The 20,755-nt window shown below is 47.5% G+C and overlaps 1 non-coding gene across 1 annotated transcript; it reads left to right on the forward strand.

The window, feature by feature from the left end:
- Positions 1-19,884: 19,884 nt before the first annotated feature.
- Positions 19,885-20,080, forward strand: LOC139229509 (U2 spliceosomal RNA). Its single transcript, XR_011587728.1, has one exon. It is a non-coding gene; the product is annotated as a U2 spliceosomal RNA (small nuclear RNA).
- The last annotated feature ends 675 nt before the right edge of the window (positions 20,081-20,755 follow it).

Genomic DNA, 20,755 nt, shown 5'->3' on the forward strand with positions numbered 1-20,755 from the left:
TGCTTCTCTAGCCGTTTGAGGACTTCATTCAATATGTTATTATGAATTTGTCTATTTGCTGCTGAAATTAGTATGTCATCTAAATAACGTAGTATAATGTAGATAAATGTGAGGTTATCCACTTTGGTGGCAAAGCAGGAAATGAGGTTATCCACGTTAGTGGCAAAACAGGAAGGCAGAATATTATCTGAATGGTGACAGGTTAGGAAAAGAGGAGGTGCAACAGTCATTGAAAGTTGGCATGCAGGTACAGCAGCCCGTGAGGAAGACAAATGGCATGTTGGCCTTCATAGCGAGAGGATTTGAGTATAGGAGCAGAGAAGTCTTACTGCAGTTGTACAGGGCCTTGGTGAGGCCACACCTTGAATATTGTGTACAGTTTTGGTCTCCTAATCTGAGGAAGGACATTCTTGCTACTGAGGGAGTGCAGCGAAGGTTCACCAGACTGATTCCTGGGATGGCAGGACTGACATATGAGGAGAGACTGGATCGACTAGGCTTATATTCACTGGAATTTAGAAAAATGAGAGGGGATCTCATAGAAATATATAAAATTCTGACGGGATTGGACAAGTTAGATGCAGGAAGAATGTTCCCGATGTTGGGGAAGTCCAGAACCAGGGGTCACAGTCTAAGGGTAAGGGGTAAGCCATTTAGGACCGAGATGAGGAGAAACTTCTTCACTCAGTGAATTGTGAACCCATGGAATTCTCTACCACAGAAAGTTGTTGAGGCCAGTTCATTAGATATATTCAGAAGGGAGTTAGATGTGGCCCTTACGGCTAAATGGATCAAGGGGTATGGAGAGAAAGCAGGAATGGGATACTAAAGTTGCAACATTGATCAGCCATGATCATATTGAATGATGATGCAGGCTCGAAGGGCCGAATGGCCTACTCCTGCACCTATTTTCTATGTTTCTATAACAAACTACCCCTTCAATACCTTGCAAAATCTGGTTCATTACCCCTTGGAATATGGCAGGGGCGGCAGACACTCCAAATGGTAGCCTATTAAACTGATATAGGCCTAGATGGGTATTTATAGTCAAGCATGACTTGGACTCCTCAGCTAGTAAGTAGGCATTCGTAAGATCCAACTTTGAGAAAATCTGACCACCTGTCAGTTTTGTGAACAAATCTTCTATATTTGGCAATGTATTGGGGACATTACCCTCTAGAACCTGGTTTACGGTTACTTTATAATCACCACACAATCTTATCTTACCATCGGACTTAGATACAACAATGGGTGTAGCCCAATTACATCGATCTATCTTAGAAATAATGTTCTCAGTCTTTACTCTTTTGAGTTCTTGCTCAACTTTCTCCTTGAGTGCATATGGTACGGAACATGGATTGCAGTAAACCGATCTAGCATCCTTCTGTACCCTGACACTTGCCTTGAAGCCTTGGATCGGACTGTGCGTTTCACAGAACACCTTTGGATAATTCTTGATGACATCATCCTTTGACGCAAATCTGGTTTCAACATGAAAAATGTCACTCTAATCCAGCTTCAGTGATCCCAACCAATTTCTTCCTAGTAAGGCAGGCTTGTCTCCTGCCACTACTATTAGAGGCAAGCTCTGAACTTGATCCTTGTATTCCTTATGATACGACCTACCACCGGAATGTTCTCTCCCGAGTAGCCTCGCAGCTCTATCTTGGCTTTCTCCAATGGGAAATCCCGCAATTTGTCGAGGTATAGCGACTCCGGTACTACTGATGCACCAGTGGCGATTTCCATGGGTATCTTGAATCCTGCAACATCTATGTGAATTATGATACTTTTCGAATCGCCATCCGTTAACCTCGTGCTCCTGATGATGTTTAACTCTAACATCTCTTCATCCTGTTGTTCTTCTTCCATGCTATGTCATCTCTGGAGATTTCTACTCATAGCTTTGAAAGCTGGTTTACCCTTCAGTCAGTATGCCTTTGCAAGATGCCCAGTTTTCCTGCAGATGAAACACTCTGCCTTCACATATGGACAACTTTGAGCAATGTGTTGTCCCAGGCACCGATAGCAGGATGTCCATGCTCTGTTCCCATTTCCAGTTTCTGAGACTTTGGGGCCCCACCGCCTTTTACTTTGAACCTGCAGGCGGTTCACCTCGGTTGTCTGATGACTGAAATTAGTATGAAATTCTTAGGAATATTGGTCGGCCATGCTCATCGACCTAGCTGTCTGGCAAGCTAAATCAAAAGTCAAGTTGGGCGTCATCAATAACTTTCTTCTGATCGCATCATTTTTTATCCCACATAGAAAGAGGTCTCGCAATGCTTGGTTCTGAAAGTGTCCGAAATTACAGTGAGTAGATAGCTTTTTTAATGCTACATGTACTCACTGATATTTTCTTCGGCCTTCTGATTTCGTATTCCGAATTGATAACTTACAGCAATTTCTAACGGAACAGGGCTGTAATGTTGTTCTAGCTTAGTTAGAATCTGTTTCAGCATTGTATCCTTTGGCTTGTCAGGCACAAGCAAATTTATCAGCGTTTCATACAACTCGGGCCCGGCCTCAGTTAAGAATATAGCTCTTTTTCGTTCCAACACCGCCCGGTTATTGTCTTCATTACCGGGGGTTTCGATGATATTATTTGCAGTGAAAAACATTTCTAGCCGATCCATATATGCTCAGAAACTTTCACGGTCGTGTTGAAATTCCCTCAAATGCCCTATAACTCCCATAGGGGCAGCCATTTTGACTCTGACAATTTAACCAAGTGCGTTCGTAATTTACCTCGGATTTGTAGCTGTTTCCAAAAACAGAGAAGCTCTCAAAGTCTCTCTGTCAGCTGGCTGAATCCTTCACCAACAAAAATTTCAGCTTTATATTATCCGATTACATCCCATTCTCGTCGCCAAATGTTATATCTTCAGAGAGCACACAACACACAACCTGCAGGTTCCAGAATCTTCTGACCTGCGGGTCAGGTGACCTGCTCTTTATTAAACAGCACTAGTTGCAGTAATACAGGCGTCCACAATGTGGAGCTACAGACATTACACTGCCATTATCAAAATTCCGCTCCTGCGATATCCCGGTGGTGACACCCCTCCCCCCTGCTCTGCTGCTGCATCCTAAGTGCATCATCAGAGTGCGCACTGTCGATGTTCCCTCCCATCCCCGACGGCAAAACTTCGCCGACAAAATCTTCCTCCCACCAGTTGGTGCCAAAACCTGCTTTTTTGAGATAGTCCAGTCAGGCTGAGGCCTTCTAAAATGGCGGTGCGGCTCCCATTAAAGGGGAGGACGCACTGCCACTGCTGCCATGTTTTTTTTTGTAGGCTGACTGTCATGTCGGGCCGACAATTATGCCCCCAGGTTCAGCCGGGCCGCCAACAGGTGTGTCGGGCCGCTGGCTCGGCCAAAACTCTCCCTGGTGGCCCAGTGGACCGAACTTTAAAAATCGAACAGGCTCTCCCCTTTAAGTGAAGGGGAGAGCCGTGGTAACGCGGCACCGTGATGATGTCATCAACGCTACGCTGATGACAGTGCGGTCACTCCGCCCACCCTCCACTGCCGCCTCTCAAGTGTGCTCACCGCCACACTGCCGCCCCCAATATGAGCGACTTCCTGCCGTTGGAAAAAAAAAGTCAAAGAGCGAATTTTGCTCAAGAGGCCATCTCATCCACCCCGTTTCCAGTAGGGGGCAATTTCCGCCCCTGATGCCTTGCTAGAACCTAAATTCCAGCCGGTTCTGTCGGTCTTCGGGACAGTACATCACGTACATCAGATAGAGAACTTAGGGCGATGGACGTTTAGAGAACCAGGAACTTCTTGATAACGACTAATGTGAGATGGTGCAGAGCGTGTCAAGGTTGGGGAATGTATCTGAATCAAAACAGTTAGAAAGGGTGTAAAAAGAACGTGATCGTAGTCAGAAGTTTGAAGATGAAGCAGAAGGAGGAGAAAATTGAGCTCAACGATTGTAACGTGTAATCTTCTGCAGCAAAGCATCACCGTGAGTGTTGTCTGTATGGTCACTTCACTCTTAATAAACCGGCAAGTGTTGGACAGCTGCATCTAGAATCCTCATTTCTGGGACATCGACAAGGACTGCAGCCTTAGTCTGCCTTACACTATGAACTTTACTCTGTTAAAACCAGCTTTAACTTAAAAGCATAGTTTAAAATAACTCATATTTAGATCCGTTCCATGGAAAAATGGTCAAAATATCCAGAAACATGGCACTGAGCAGTTCAAAAGATTCTAATTGTGACTGATGATGGTGGAGTTGGCACACATTGATGGGGAAGACCGAAAAGCTAGAATGGGTCAGTGCACACTGCAATAAATGGGACATGAGCAGAGAGAGGCATCTGTCAGAGGGTGACGTGAACTGATTTGGAGGAAGCGTCTGGATTGACATGCATATGGGGTTTGTTTCCAAGTTGTGTGTGTGGCGCAAAGGATTCAGGCGCTTTGTTAAAAGACTTTGACAAATATTTGTTGTGATGGATTCAGCTGAGTGGCTCCCAAGTATTCCCAAGTTTCCTCACAGCTCCAGTCTAGATGCAGTGCGGTATTTAAAAATGCACTTCAGAATGTTAGCACTCTCACAGCAGTTGCCACAACTTAATGATGTTTTTCCAACGGTTGCTTCCATCTCAATAATAAATATAGAATTATCATAAAATATGAATATATATCAGTGACACTGATGCGGCAGGAAGCAACGTGCTTTGTGGGGCAGGAAACGACATGCCCTAGCATTCAGTATCTTAACATCCAGCAGCATCATCAACTTTCCTTTGGAGTCCGTCTATTGTCATCGTGCATTACAAAGTGCTTTTCAAGGCCTGATCCAGTGCTGCATGAAGCCCACAATTATTTACCTTTGCAGTTAAAGCCTTGTCAGCCGTGGCTCAGTGGGCAGCACCCTTGCCTCTGAGTCAGAAGGTTATGGGTTCAAGTCCTGCTCCAGGGACTTGTGCACAAAACTCTAGGCTGACACTCACAGTGCAGTGCTGAGGGAGTGCTGCACTGTCAGAGGTGCCATCTTTCAGATGAGACTTTAAACCAAGGCCCCGTCTGCTCTCTCAGATGGATGTAAAAGATCCCGTGGCACTATTTAGAAGAAGAGCAGGGGAGTTATCCCTGGCGTCCTGGTCAATATTTATCCCTCAATCAACATCACTAAAAAATAGATTATCTGGTCATTATCACATTGCTGTTTGTGGGAGCTTGCTGTGCGCAAATTGGCTGCCGCGTTTCCTACATTACAACAGTGACTACACTTGAAAAGTACTTGATTGGCTGTAAAGTGCTTTGAGGTGAAAGGTGCTATATAAATGCAAGTCTTTCTTTTTTCCTTTTAAAGATCTGACTAAACTGATGATACATTTATATTGAAGGACCGCTTCCCAAATCGTACAATCATTTGGTTTAAAGTTGTGTTTATCTTCTGGGACCCAGGGTTATTCTGTGGCATGTGTGGGGCATGCAACAAAACTTTGGCAGCTCAGTCCGGTAACAACCAAACAAGATGGCTGCCTCCTCCTCCGCTGGTCACTTGCTTTGCATTTATGCTGCTTCTGAAGGCCGCCCTGCCCTTGGATCCATGAGCCAAACCCATCTCTTTTGGTAGCGCTGCCTCATGTATACTTTGCTATGTGGAAATTGTCACATTTTCCGCATGCCCGATGCTAGACTCCTGAAACAAGCGCTGTACTCCGAGCTACGCCACTGCAGGCGAGCCCCAGGAGAGCAGGGAAAATGCTTCAAGGACACCTTCAAAACCTCCTTGAAAAAAGCAACATCCCCACCGACTCTTGGGAATCCCGAGCCCAAGACTGTTCAAAGTGGAGGAGGAGCATCAGAGAAGGCACCGAACACTGAGTCTCTTCGCCGGGAGCACGTGGAAGCCAAGCACAAACAGCGGAAGGAGCGTACGACAAATCAAGCCCCCCCACCCACCCGTCCCTCCAACCACCGTCTGCCCCACCTGTGACAGAGACTGTAGGTCCTGCATTGGTCTCATCACTCACCTTAGAATTCATCTTAGTGTGGAAGCAAGTCATCCTCGACTCCGGAACACTGCCCATGAAGATACTTTGCTAGTATGCTATCAACATCCAGTGCCAAGGTGCGTGTGCTATAGGAATATCAGACCAATTGCAATGACCCAACCATTTCCTTTAAGATTTTCGTTAACCTTAACATCTTTTTGTTTCAGGTTGTATTTTAGTTTCACTTTTTTTTAACACCGCACTTTAGGCAGGATGTGAAGGCCTGAGAGAGGGCGTAGAAAAGATTTACGAGAATGATTCCAGCGATGAGGGACTTCAGTGACGTGGATAGACTGGAGAAGCTGGGGTTGTTGTCCTTAGAGCAGAGAAGGTTAAGAGGAGATTTGACAGAGTAGATAGAGAAAAACTGTTCCCATTGGCAGAAGGGTCAAGAGCCAGAGGACACAGATTTAAGGTAATTGGCAATAAAACCATAGGCGGACATAAGAAAAAACTTTTTTACACAGCGAGTGGTTATGACCTGGAATGCACAGCCTGAGAGAATGGTGGCGGGAGATTCAATCATGGCTTTCAAAAGAGAATTGGATAAGTACCTGAAAGAAAGAGATTTTCAGGGCTATGGGGAAAGGGTGGGGGAGTGGGACTGGCTGAGGTGCTCTTGCAGAGAGCCGGCACGGGCTCGACGGGCCGAATGGCTTTCTTTTGTGCTGTAACCATTCTGTGATTCCAGGAGTGGTCTCAACGCTGAAGATTAGAACAAATGCCCATTTAGGGCATACACTGTCAGCATTGTGCACTCTCAGGTTGAGCATGATACATGCAGATACAAACAAAGCTCCAAGATTTAGGAAAGCACCGTCAAATTTTCCAATTCCACAACAGTCGTCTTTCTGACTCCGATTGTTAACTTGTTAAAAATTTGGGCCAAACTGTGAGCTGTTCTATGCTGTGGACTGGTGCCTGCTGGGAAAAGAGTTGAGACTGCCCAATCTCATTTTACATAGAGGACCACTAAATGTAATAAAATGAGGAGACTGTCACCTAATCCGTCAAACCAGTGTCCTAGAGGTGAAAGAATAGTGTAATGTATGTATGTCTGGGTTTACCTGACACCAGGGGGAGCGACCGTCCAGAGACACACACGTGCAGCCTCCATGTTTAATCTTCACTTTGAGAGCTAATAAAGTAGAATCAGGTCGCACCTGATTGAGTTCACAGTACTAAGCCTTTTGAGTTATTGCATACGCAACATTTGGCGACGAGGCACAATACGAACTTACACGCATAAAAAAAAATGAGCATCGTTAGAATCCTGGAGAGATTCGTGGAGGGAGAAGACTGGGAGAATTTTACAGATCGCCTCGACCAGTACTTCGTGGCCAACAAGATGGATGAAGATGCTGATGCAGTTAAGCTCAGCGCGGTTTTCCTCATGGTTTGTGGTCCAAAAATCTATGGCCTCATAAAGAATCTGCTCTCACCTGCACATACAATGGAAAAGACCTATGAGGAATTGTGTGCTCTGATTCTGGACCATCTCAAACCTAAAGAAGGCATCATTATCTCGAGATATCGCTTTTACAAGCATGTTCGTTCTGAGGGCCAGGACGTGACGGAATTTGTTGCTGACCTGAGACATCTCGCTCGGCCATGTACGTTTGGAACCGCGTTGGAAGACATGCTGCGTGACATCTTTGTAATAGGCATAAACCACGAGGTGATCCTGCGGAAACTGCTGGCTGTGGAGACGCTGGATCTGAGCAGGGCCATCACGATCGGCCAGGCTTGCCTGACCATGGTCGATAGTACAAAGCAGATATCCTCGCAGAGTCGGAACTCCACGGCAAGTACTGTGCACCAGATTGTGTCGTTGGTTGGCAGAGCTGCACCTGGCAGAGCCTACCCGACTGTGTTTGCAAAACCTGTAGCTGCTCAAAGTCCGCCATTGGGCACGAATCCGATTTCACCCTGTTGGCGTTGTGGGGGCAATCATCGGCCTCATCAGTGCCGTTTCAGGACGTATTTTTGTAGAAAATGGAGCACCTTCAGCGGATGTATTCGCAGCTCAGCAAGCGTGCTGCGACACACCACGTGGATGATGATGACCGATCCGGAGCGGATCCGGCAATGCAACCCGAGATACCCGAGGAGCAAGTGTATAGTGTACATTCGTTCCTGACAAAGAGCTAACCGATAATGATTGAAGTAAAATTGAACAACGTGCCGGTATCTACGGAATTAGACACGGATGCGAGTCAGTCAATTATGAGCCAGAGGACTTTCGAAAAGCTGTGGGACACTAAGACTGTGAAACCCAAGCTGAGTCCAGTAAATGCAAAATTGTGTACCTGCACCAAAGAGCTCATACCAGTGATTGGCAGTGCAGCAGTCAAGGTGTCGTACGATGGGGTGGTTCATGATCTATCGTTGTGGATCGTTCCAGGCAATGGTCCAACGCTGTTTGGCAGGAGTTGGCTCGAAAAAATAAAGTGGAACTGGAACGATATCAAAGCTTTGTCATCAGTGGATGACACTTCGTGTGTTCAAGTGCTGAGCAAATTTCCCTCGCTGTTTGAACCGGCCATCAGCAATTTCACGGGAGCCAAGGTGCAGATCCACCTGGACTCAGATGCAAGACCTGTCCATCACAAAGCCCGGGCGGTCCTGTACATGATGAGGGAGAAGGTCAACATTGAACTGGACAGACTCCAACATGAAGGGGTCATTTCACCGGTCGAATTTAATGAATGGGTTAGTCCCATTGTTCCTGTGCTGAAGAGTGATGGCACTGTCAGGATTTGTGGAGACTACAAGGTTACGATCAACTGAGTTTCGAAACAGGATCAGTACCCGTTACCAAAGGCAGATGACCTGTTTGCAACACTAGCCGGGGGAAAGTCGTTCACCAAATTGGATCTGACATCGGCTTATATGACACAGGAGCTTGTCGAATCGTGAAGAAACTTATGTGTATCAATACGCATAAAGGGCTGTTCATTTAAAACAGGTGTCCTTTCGGAATTCACTCGACTGCAGCCATATTTCAGAGAAACATGGAGAGTTGACTGAAGTCCGTCTCTAGAACCATCGTGTTCCAAGCTGACATTCTGGTCACAGGTCGTGACACTGCCGAATACCTGCACAACCTGGAAGAGGTTCCACGTCGTCTGGACAAAGTGGGGCTCAGGCTGAAACGTTCAATGTGCGATCTTTATGGCACTGGAAGTCGAATTCCTGGGAAGGAAGATTGCTGCAAACGGCATCAGGCCTCCAGACTCGAAAACAGAGGCCATCAAAAATGCATCCAGACTCCAGAATGTGACGGAGCTGCGTTCGTTCCTTGGTCTTCTCAACTACTTCGGTAATTTCTTACCTAAATTGAGCACACTATTAGAGCCACTGCACATGCTGCTCAGAAAAGGCGACAACTGGGTTTGGGGTGTATCTCAAGACAGGGCCTTCGAGAAGGCTAGAAATCTGTTCTGTTCCAACAAATTGCTGGTACATTATGACCCGTGCAAGCGTTTAGCATTGGCCTGTGACACTTCATCACATGGGGTTGGTTGCGTGCTTCAACAATCCAATGAGTCGGGCAAAATACAACCCGTTGCGTACGCGTCGAGAAGCATGTCTAAAGCGGAAAGAGCCTACGGCATGGTAGAGAAAGAAGCTTTAGCCTGCGTATATGGGGTTAAAAAGATGCACCAGTATCTGTTTGGGCTTCGTTTCAAGCTTGAAACCGATCACAAGTCGCTCATATCTTTGTTTTCAGAGCATAGAGGTATCAATACCAACGCGTCGTCCCACATCCAGAGGTGGGCGCTGACATTATCTGCCTATGATTATGTCACTCGCCATAGACCTGGCATCGAGAATTGTGCCGATGCATTGAGCCATTTACCGTTTCCCACGCCGGAGGCGGAAACGCCACAGCCCGCAGACCTACTGTTGGTCATAGATGCCTTTGAGAGTGAAGGGTCGCCTGTCACTGCTCAACAAGTTAGGACCTGGACCAGCCAGGATCCGATCTTATCGATTGTAAAACGTTGTGTCCTTAGTGGTGATTGGTCGGCCATTCCCAGGGAAGTGTGTAATGAGACCAAACCTTACAACTGTCGCAAAGACGAACTATCCATTCAATCTGATTGTTTGCTATGGGGTAATCGTGTTGTTATGCCCAAGGAAGGCAGGGAGAGATTTGCACGGGATTTACACAGTACCCATCCCGGTATTGTGATGATGAAGGCCATTGCCAGGTCTCACGTTTGGTGGCCCTGGCATTGACTCTGATTTGGAGTCATCTGTGCATCAATGCAACACTTGCATGCAGTTAAGCAATGCACTAGTGGAATCTCCACTAAGTCTGTGGTCGTGGCCATCCAAACCATGGTCGAGGATCCACATCGACTATGTGAGTCCTTTCCTGGGCAAAATGTTTTTGGTGGTGATGGTGGATGCGTATTCCAAATGGATAGAATGTGTAATCATGTCATCCAGCACATCCACGGCCACCATTGAGAGCCTTCGTGCCATGTTCCCCACTCATGATCTGCCCAACATCGTTGTAAGCGACAACGGATCATGCTTCATGAGTTTGGAGTTTCAAGAGTTTATAAGACTCAATGGTATCAAGCACATAAGGTCAGCACCATTCAACCCCGCGTCCAATGGTCAAGCAGAGCCTGAAACGCATAACTCACGGTTCTTTGCAGACTCGTTTGTCACGTATACTGCTTAGTTACAGGACGAGACCCCATACGCTTACCGGGGTCCCCCCTGCTGAACTGTTGATGAAGAGAGGTCTCAAGACCAGACTCTTGCTTGTCCACCCTGATCTTAACGATCACATCGAAAACAGACGTCAACATCAGCAGTGGTATCATGATCGCACTTCCGTGTCACGCGACATCTCTATTAATGATCCTGTGTATGTGTTAAATTATGATCAAGGCCCCAAGTGGGTCATTGGCACTATTTCGGCCAAGGAGGGTAAAGGGGTGCTTATGTCAGGCTCACTAATGGGCAGACATAAAGGAGGTACATTGATCAGACGAAATTTTAAGCACACAAACGAACTGGAACAGCTTGAAGAAGACACCATCAATGACTAACCGATTCATATTCAGCCATCAGAAGACCCTGCGTTTGTAAATGAATCTGGACCTTCAATCCCCGACATGGACACTGCCACTCCCATTAGATCGGCTACCCAGCCTCGTCATGAATGACTCGGAGAACTCACCCAGATCTGGAATTGAACTGAGACGATCAACTAGGGAGCGGAAAGCCCCAGAGCATCTCAATTTGTAAATAGGACTGATACCAAGATCTTGGGGGGGAATGATGTAATGTATGTATGCCTGGGTTTACCTGCCACCAGGGGGAGCGACCATCGGAGGTCCTTGGGCCAGAGACACACACGTGCAGCCCTTGTATATAAAGAAAGTCTCCATGTTTAATCCTCACTTTGAGAGCTAATAAAGTAGAGTCAGGTCGCACCTGATTTGAGTTCACAGTACTAAGCCTTTTGAGTTATTGCATACGCAACAAAGTGTGCAGCCCACCACGCTGTCCCATCCCATTCCTTTCCATACGCCCAGCAGTTTCAGAGAGCAGAACTGATAGATAAATGGTAATGAATTCTGAAACATCCAGAGCTATTGGCTGTATCTCTGCTGCCACTTGTCCAGCTCCCTCGTGCTCGTTCACTCGGTACAGTGTAAATTCCCAGCCTCCAATCCAGGTGTGGAACTTCACTCAGTGGGAACCTAGATCAGAAAATCAGCAACAGAGGCCGGTGCTAACGATTCCCGATATTCCCGGTCAACAATTACAAAGGACTGAAAATCTGGGAGAGTCATTTTAAAGGGGCCTAACGCCAGATGTGCAAAGTACCCGCCTGATTCGGGCGATCGGCCCCTTTTAATATGAACCTTGATCGCCATTTTCGGTAGGAGCTGGCATAAGCAGCTCCACGAGCGATGGAAGAGCCCTGTCAAAGATAAGTCTTGAATTATTTTTGTGGGACCCGGAGGAGCAAGAGAATAATCTGGGATGCTGCCACCCCGGAACCCCCACCGTCCGTGATCATGACCACCCAGCCCCCCCCTGCCCCCTCCAGCGTGGGACTCACCTTGCTGGTGGCAAGGCAATTGGGTTAATTACATGACCAATTCTGGTTCGAGGGACTGTACTGGAGGCAGGTATTGAAACGTGACGATTTAGTTAAAGATTGCAGCAAAGTCACTTTGAACTGTGCAATGTTTTAAATCCCTTAAGATAGAAAGATTTGCATCACTATAGCGCCTTTCGCCACCTCAGGATATCCTAAAGCACTTTACAGCCAAATAAGTATTTCTGAAGTGTAGTCGTGGAATTATTGAAATTTACAGCACGGAAGGAGGCCATTTCGGCCCATCGTGTCCGTGCTGACCAACAAAGAGCTATCCAGCTTAATCCCACTTTCCAGCTCTGGGTCCAAAGCCCTGCAGGTTATAGCACTTCAGGTGCATATCCAAGTACCTTTTAAATGCTATGAGGTTTCTGCCTCTACCACCCTTTCAGGCAGTGAGTTCCAAACCCCCACCACCCTCTGGGTGAAAGATTTTCTCCTCAAATCCTTTCTAAACCTTCTACCAATTACTTTAAATCTATGCCCCCTGGATATTGACCCCTCTGCTAAGGGAAATAGGTCCTTCCTATCCACTCTATCTAGACCCCTCATAATTTTATTCACCTCAATTAGGTCTCCCCTCAGCCTCCTCTGTTCCAAAGAAAATAACCCCAGCCTAGCCATTCTTTCCTCAGAGCTAAAAAATTTCGAGGCAACATCCTTGTAAATCTCCTCTGCACCCTCTCCAGTGCAATCACATCTTTCCTGTAATGTGATGCCCAGAACTGCACGCAGTACTCTAGCTGTGGTCTAACTAGTGTTTTATACAGTTCAAGCATAACCTCCTTGTTCTTATATTCTATGCCTCAGCTCATAAAGGCAAGTATCCCGAATGTCTTCTTAATCACCGTACTCCCAGTCTCTGCAACATTGCTTGGGATGAGGAGATGTTCACTGGCAGAAGGGTCAGTAACCAGAGGATGCAGATTTAAGATAATTGGCAAAAGATCCAGAAGGGACGTGAAGGAAAAATAATTACGGAGCGAGATATGATGATCTGGAACGCGCTGCCTGAAAGAGAGGTGAAGCAGATTCAATTGTAACTTTCAAAAGGGAATAAAACATAAGAATTAGGAGCAGGAGTAGACCTTACGGCCCCTCGAGCCTGCTCCGCCATTCAATAAGATCATGGCCGATCATCGACCTCAACTCCACTTTCCCGCCCGATCTCCATATCCCTCGATTCCCTAGATTTCAAAAATCTATTGATCTCTGTCTTGAATATACTCAACGACTGAGCCTCCACAGCCCTCTGGGGTAGAGAATTCCAAAGATTCACCACCCTCTGAGTGAAGACATTTCCTCATCTCAGTCCTAAATGGCCGACCCCTTATCCTGAGACTGTGACCCCTGGTTCTAGACTCCCCAGCCCGGGGGAAACATCCTCTCAGCATGTACCATTGGTTATATACTTGAAAAGGAAAAAGATTACAGGGCTCTAGGGAAAGAGCAGGAGAGTGGGACGAATTGGATCGCTCTTGCAGAGAGCCAGCAAAGGCATGATGGGCCGAATGGCCTCCTTCTGTGCTGTATGATTGTATGATGATTTTTCATGGGAATACTGGGGAATTACAAGAACAGCACCAAATCCGGGCTGGGAGTACCTGACATCTTGAACACAGACACAGGATAAAAAGGGAAAAATGTTGCATTCCCCAGGACTGTCACCTCTCGTACTGAAAAACATAAAATTCGTCTCTGAACAAGAGTAAAAATGAATAAAATAAGATGCTATTGTAGTGGGATATGAGGTCCCGGCAGTGGGTGACACTAAACTCCCCCAGCCGCAAGCGTGATGTCTTTTGTCAGTTCTTGGCGAGGTGCCTAGGTACAATGCCTCATGGAACCATTTCAGTTGCCAGATTGGCTTCAACATGAATAACCAACGTTGCATTTTAGTCCCTGGTGAACCATGTGTAATATCGTAAGTGAAGGAGCAAACAAAACGAGTACAGATTTCACCATATTCCCCATAGAAACAGACTTCTCTTCCTCAAAGCAAAGCTCTTATGCCTGGGGCAATCGGAGAAAGGGGGCCAAGCCTCTTTAAGATGACCATCTTTGAAACAGATGTCAATTGATTTGGATCGAAAGCATCACCTCCCCCCCCCCACAAATCCCCCCACCCCACCCCCGCCCCCACTCCTCCTCCCGCATAACAATAGGGAGGAAATTCTGCCTCTGATACAGGGTTCAGGTCTGAACCAGTTATTTTAGATCTTTTAAAATAGGTCAGCAAGTATTTAGGAAGGTAAATGGAATGTTGGCCTTTATTGCAAGAGGGATGGAGTATAAAAGTAGGTAAGTCCTGCTACAACTGTACAGGGTATTGGTGAGACCACAACTGGAGTACTGCATGCAGTTTTGGTCTCCTTATTTAAGGAGGGATATACTTGCATTGGAGGCTGTTCAGAGAAGGTTCACGAGGTTGATTCATGAGATGAAGGGGTTATCTTATGAAGAAAGGTTGAGAAGGTGGAGCTTTTAGTTATTGGAGTTTAGAAGAATGAGAGGTGATCTTATTGAAACACATAAGATTCTGAGGGGGTTTGACAGGGTAGATGCAGAGAGGATGTTTCCCCTCGTGGTGGAATCTAGAACTAGGGGGCATAGTTTCAGAATAAGGGTCGCCCATTTGAAATGGAAATGAGGAGGGATTTCTTCTCTTAGAGGGTCGAGAATCTTTGGAATTCTCTACCCCAGAGAGCTGTGGAGGCTGGGTCATTGAATATATTTAAGGTGGACATAGACAGATTTTTGAATAAGTGAGTCAAGGGTTATGGGGAGCGGGCAGGGAAGTGGAGTTGAGGCCAAGATCAGATCAGCCATGATCTTATTAAATGGTGGAGCAGATTCGAGGGGCCAAATGGCCGACTCCTGCTTCTATTTCTAATGTAGATCATTAAAGGAAGGTGGTCATTCTATATAAATGGTCTTTAAAGCCATGACTGATCTGATCTTTTTTATGAATCACGAAGACAATTAGGAAAAGCTGATTTCTGTTAAAGCTTTGATCAGACCAAATCCCATGGAAGTGGAATTAGCCACAATGGACTGGACATCCGTTACCTAGTATCTGTAAAGCTTTCATGAGCCACTGCTTCAGCACATCAATTCTCTCCTTCTGGATCCAGAGCTCCACGTATTCAGAAAAACATTCAACATCTTAGCCTGAAAATGTGTTTTACAGAAATAGTTAGACAGAATACTCTTAATGGGGCCTTTTATAGACCATAATCTTAAGGCAGTTAATATTAATGGACATGTAATGAGTGGATATATATTTAAGAAATTGAAATCTGCACCATCTAATCATTTGGATGATATTATTACCACTGGTACCTCTGTATACTTTCACCTGCATAAACCTATAGCTTATGCTCCCAGGTCTCTGCTCTCCAGCATGCATTCCTCACATCATTTCCCACGTGTGCTTTCCCAGGTGTGTATTCATCATCATATTCCCCAATATGAATTACTCAGCATATATTTCTCATCATATATCTGTCAGCTTGTACTTCCAACCATGTACTCCCAGGTGTATACCTGTCAGTATATATTCTCCAGTGTGTATTCCCAGCTGTACACTCCCAGGGGCGTACTCCCAGGGATGTTCCCAGATGTGTACTCCCAGGCCTGTACTCACGGCTGTCCATGTCCCACCAAACACTTCTGATTTTTCCTTCTGCCTTTTTGAGACGTGTTTAGCCTTTACTCTGCACGTCCCCCACAAGGAAACATGTCGGGAGCTGTGGGCATAATCCTACCTCCGATCCCACTGTCTGTGCCATGCTGTGTTGGAGCACCAAACCATCCGTACACTCCTGATTTAACACACAAGGACATGAGAGCAGGACATTGCAGTCCTTTAGAATTAGTAATAAAGAGAGGATGTGCAAATGGGGGCCTCAGAGCCAGGCCCCAGCGAGCAGTGGGCCTATTACAGTCATTTCCTATTTATTAGACAGTAGAATTTTATTTTATTACAAAATTTCTTTAACAAAAATGATACAGCTCAAATATGTTTTAAATAACTCGCATATCGATCATCAACAGAATTCAGTAAATAGTTTGTTCGGAGAATCCCACTCTACAACCATGGCGAATTCTGAGACTTTGGGCCCTGGTCTTTCACCAAAGTTTCTCAATCAAAAAAAATCCAGGTAAAGTGTCAGATATTTATTAAAGCAGCGCGGGTTCTTGTGCCAGCTGCTTATGGCGTCAGAGTCCTATTCACCCAATAGGACCCCGATTTGCGTGAGAGTATGAGACTCCCACCTGAGTCGGGAACCTCATATGCCTGAAAAATCAGGTGCTTTTAAATCCTCAAAGGATCGGAACGGAGCCGGGAATTCACTCACTCCATTTTAACTGCCCCAATGCCCCCTCCTCCCCGACCCCCGATCCCTCACCTCCACACCGAGCAGTTTCAGAGTATGGCACCGTCTACTTCGAAGCCAACAGTATGTTAACAGTTGGAATAAATGCTGAAAAATCAACCAGCAATGGTTCACACCATGGTCAACATGGGGAGCGTGGGGAATGTGGGGGAGAGGGGAACGTGGGGGAGAGGGGAACATGGGGGAGAGGGGAACATGGGGAGCGTGGGGGAGAGGGGAGCGTGGGGGAGAGGGGAACATGGGGAATCTGGGGAGGGTGGGGGGCAGAGGGGAACGTGGGGAACGTGGGGGAGAGGGGAACGTGGGGGAGAGGGGAACATGGGGAATCTGGGGAGGGTGGGGGGCAGAGGGGAACGTGGGGAACGTGGGGGAGAGGGGAACGTGGGGGAGAGGGGAACATGGGGGAGAGGGGAACATGGGGGAGAGGGGAACGTGGTGGGGAGGGGGAACGTGGGGAGCGTGGGGGAGAGGGGAACGTGGGGGAGAGGGAAACGTGGGGGAGAGGGGAGCGTGGGGGAGAGGGGGAACGTGAGGGAGAGGGGGAACGTGGGGAGCGTGGGGGAGAGGGGAACGTGGGGGAGAGGGGGAACGTGAGGGAGAGGGGGAACGTGGGGAGCGTGGGGGAGAGGGGAACGTGGGGGAGAGGGGGAACGTGGGGAGCGTGGGGGAGAGGGGGAACGTGGGGGAGAGGGGAACATGGGGGAGAGGGGGAACGTGAGGGAGAGGGGAGCGTGGGGAGAGGGGAACGTGGGGAACGTGGGGGAGAGGGGAACGTGGGGGAGAGGGGGAACGTGGAGAGCGTGGGAAGCGTGGGGAGCGTGGGGAGCGTGAGGGAGAGGGGGAGCGTGGGGAACGTGGGGAGCGTGAGGGAGAGGGGGAGTGTGGGGAACGTGGGGAGCGTGGGGAGCGTGGGGGAGAGGGGGAGCGTGGGGAGCGTGGGGAACGTGGGGAATGTGGGGAGTGTGGGGAGCATGGGGAACATGGGGGAGAGGGTGATACACTCATAATAAAGGATGAAACTGAGTACTGTGAACAATGAGCAAATGTGACCTTAGCTCCTTTAATAAGGCTCCAGAGTGCAGGTACAACATGGGTGACCTGCTTATATACAGTGCTTCCAAGGGATGCTGGGATCCCTTGGGACTCCAACAGGTAGGCCCTCTGGTGCTAGTGTGATACAGGTTGCAAGGGGTTAAATACATAACATCACTCCCTCGTAAAGTTAATAGTACACTTATTTACAACTTGAGACAATCTGGGGCTTTACGCTCCCTTGTCGATCGTCTCGGTACAAATGCGGGTGTGGGTGAGTTGGTCGGTTTTTCACTGGGCTGCTGGGAAGCCGGCCTTGTCGGGCTGCTGGGGATGGTGAGTTCGGCTTTGTGGTCAACCGTGATGTTGGTTGCCACTTGTGTGTGTGTTGGAGGGTCAAAGTTGGTGGTGTCTTCTTCGGATTGTTCGTAGCTGTTGGTGAACCGCAATTTGATTTGGTCTAAATGTTTTCTGCATGTTAGTCCATTGGCCAATTTGACCTGAAACACCTTACTCCCCTCTTTGGCTATGACCATGCCAGCGAGCCATTTGGGACCATGTCCATAATTGAGTACAAATACAGCGGCATTGACCTCAATACCGCATGACAAATTTGCACGGTCATTGTTATGTCTTGAATAAAGAATCTGACCAGATACTGTAAGCTCAAAGTAATGTGTGACCATAGTGGGATCCCTTGGGACTTTAGGGAATGAGCCCTCTTGTGGTTAAACAAGGTATTTACAGGTTTACATAAATAACAACACTCCCCCCCCACCCCCAAAGTCAATAGTGTAACTATTTACAATGTGAGTCGATCTGGGCCTTCCTTTCCCTGGTTGATCACCTCGGTGCAAATGCTGGTTTTGGTGAGTCGTTTGTTGGGCCCTCGCTGGGCTGCTGTGCAGCTGGCCTTGCTGGACTGCCTGGTGTGGTGAGTCCTGCTGGGCTGCTGTGAGTGATGGGTTCTGCTTCGTGGTCAACCGCTGTGTTGGTTGCCACCGGTGTGTGTGTTGGGGGGTCGAAAAAGGTAGAGTCTATCGTTGGTTGTTCTGGATAGTCCGTGAATCTGAGTTTGATTTGGTCCAAGTGTTTCCTGTAGATGAGTCCATTTGAAAGTTTGACCAGAAATACCCTACTCCCCTCTTTGGCCACGACAGTGCCGGGAAGCCACTTGGGACCTTGTCCATAGCTCAACACAAATACAGGATCATTAATCTCGATTTCGCGTGACACATTTGCGCGATCATAATATGTATTCTGTTGAAGCCGCCTGCTCTCTACCTGTTCGTGTAGATCAGGGTGGACTAACGAGAGCCTTGTCTTAAGTGCCCTTTTCATGAGCAGTTCAGCAGGGGGGAACCCCAGTGAGCGAGTGGGGTCTTGTGCGGTAACTAAACAGGACTTGGGATTGGCGAGTCTGCAGTGAGCCTTCAGTTACCCTCTTCAAGCTCTACTTGATTGTTTGCACTGCTCTTTCTGCCTGACCGTTGGACGCTGGTTTAACCAGGGCAGATGTGACATGTTTGATCCCATTGTGGGTCATGAACTCTTTGAACTTGGCACTGGTGAAGCACGGCCCATTGTCACTCACAAGGATGTCAGCCAGGCCGTGCGTGGCAAACATGGCCCGCAGGCTTTCAATGGTGGCAGCGGACGTGCTTGCCAACATTATCTCACATTGAATCCATTTGGAGTACGCATCTACAACCACAAGTAACATTTTTCCCAAGAATGAGCCTGCATAGTCGACATGGACCCTGGACCACGGTTTGGAGGACCAGGACCATAAACTTAGTGGCACCTCCCTGGGTGCATTGCTTAACTGTGAACATGTGTTACATTTGTGCACACAGAACTCTAAGTCTGCATCGATACCGGGCCACCACACGTGGGATTTGGCTATCGCTTTCATCATTACAATGTCTGGGTGGTGCTGTGGAAAGTGTCCCTGCCCTTTTTTGGTACCACTACCCGATTACCCCGCAGGAGGCAGTCTGCCTGTATAGACATTCCATCTCTGCACCGCTGGTACGGCTTTATTTCTTCCTGCATCGCTAACGGGACACTGGACCAACTCCCGTGGAGCACACAGTTTTTTACTAAGGACAGTAAGGGGTCCTGGCTCATCCAGGTTCTAATCTGTCGGGCGATGACAGAAAAATTGCTCACTCTCGAATGCTCCATTACCATAACTAAATCTGCGGGCTGTGCCATCTCCACCCCAGTGGTGGGCACTGGCACAGTTTTCTGTGCCTGGCCTGTGGCAGATGGCGTAGTTGTATGCGGACAACGTGAGATCGCTTCTCGGCCTTTTGGCTAAGATCATGCGTAACTGACCTGACAGGGGAGTAACCATGACCCCAACGTGGTTCTCCCTGGATCAGGAAGGTGGTTCTCCTATGCTTTTTGGAAATAGGAGGTGGGTGGGGTTGCTGACCCATCCAGCTCCACGGAGGTATGTGGGGTTGCTGACCCATCCACCTCCATGGCACGAACCTGGTATTGCAGTACTTCCAGGAACAGTGCTTGGGGTCTAGGCCTTTTGGCTAAGAGCATTAGCGCAGGGTGATCCTTGATGTGTGCAAGGTGACCTCTGGCGTTTGTGATCTGACAAAGAATTGGAAGGATTGGCTACGAATGTGGATGTGGGCTGATGCGTTGGTATTTATCCCCTTACTTTCAGAAAAGAGGGATATCAATGGCTCATGGTCAGTTTCCAATTCAAATTTGAGCCCAAACAGATATTGATGCATTTTCTTTACCCCATAAACACACGCTAACGCTTCTTTTTCAATCGTGCTGTAGGCCCTCTCGGCCTTAGACAGACTTCTGGATGCATAAACAACCGGTTGCAATTTTCCAGATTCATTTGCTTGTTGCAATACACACCCGACGCCGTATGACGACACATCACATGCTAGTACCAAACGTTTACATAGATCATACAACACAAGCAATTTGTTTGAACATAACAGTTTCCTAGCTTTCTCAAAGGCATTTTCTTGGCTTTTACCCGATACCCATTCATCTCCTTTACGCAGTAAAGAGTGCAGTAGTTCTAACAATGTGCTAAGACCTGGTGAGAAGTTACCAAAGTAGTTCAGGAGTCCTTGAAATGACCGCAGCTCCGTCACGTTCTGTGGTCTCGGTGCGTTCTCGATTGTCTC

Source organism: Pristiophorus japonicus, chromosome 18 (assembly GCF_044704955.1).
Source record: "Pristiophorus japonicus isolate sPriJap1 chromosome 18, sPriJap1.hap1, whole genome shotgun sequence".
In the NCBI taxonomy this organism is placed as follows: Eukaryota; Metazoa; Chordata; class Chondrichthyes; family Pristiophoridae; genus Pristiophorus; species Pristiophorus japonicus.